The 224-nt window shown below is 45.1% G+C and overlaps 1 protein-coding gene across 1 annotated transcript in view; it reads right to left on the bottom strand.

The window, feature by feature from the left end:
- The window catches only part of UVRAG (UV radiation resistance associated), a 309776-nt gene that overhangs the window by 159958 nt on the left and 149594 nt on the right, over nucleotides 1-224 (bottom strand). The gene's annotated exons all lie outside the window — the stretch shown is intronic.

Below are 224 nucleotides of genomic sequence, written 5' to 3'. Positions count from 1 at the left end.
GCCATGCCATTGAGGGCAATCATGAATGTCAGGGACAATGGAGGAGGAAGATGGGACATGGCAGAGGGTGGGGATGGGGAACCTAGCAAAACAAAAGGCAAGGTATGCAGGACACAAGAATTGGGAAATCGTTTGCTGAGAACATGTATGTTGATGTGCTTGATTGAGCCAATGCACAGTGTATTTTGGATGGAAAATTCATATGTGTGTTGTGATGAGAAAAG

The sequence above is a fragment of the Tupaia chinensis genome, unplaced genomic scaffold (genome assembly GCF_000334495.1).
Source record: "Tupaia chinensis unplaced genomic scaffold, TupChi_1.0 Scaffold000047_1, whole genome shotgun sequence".
Taxonomy (NCBI): Eukaryota; Metazoa; Chordata; class Mammalia; order Scandentia; family Tupaiidae; genus Tupaia; species Tupaia belangeri.
This window is presented reverse-complemented; position numbering and strand designations above follow the sequence as displayed.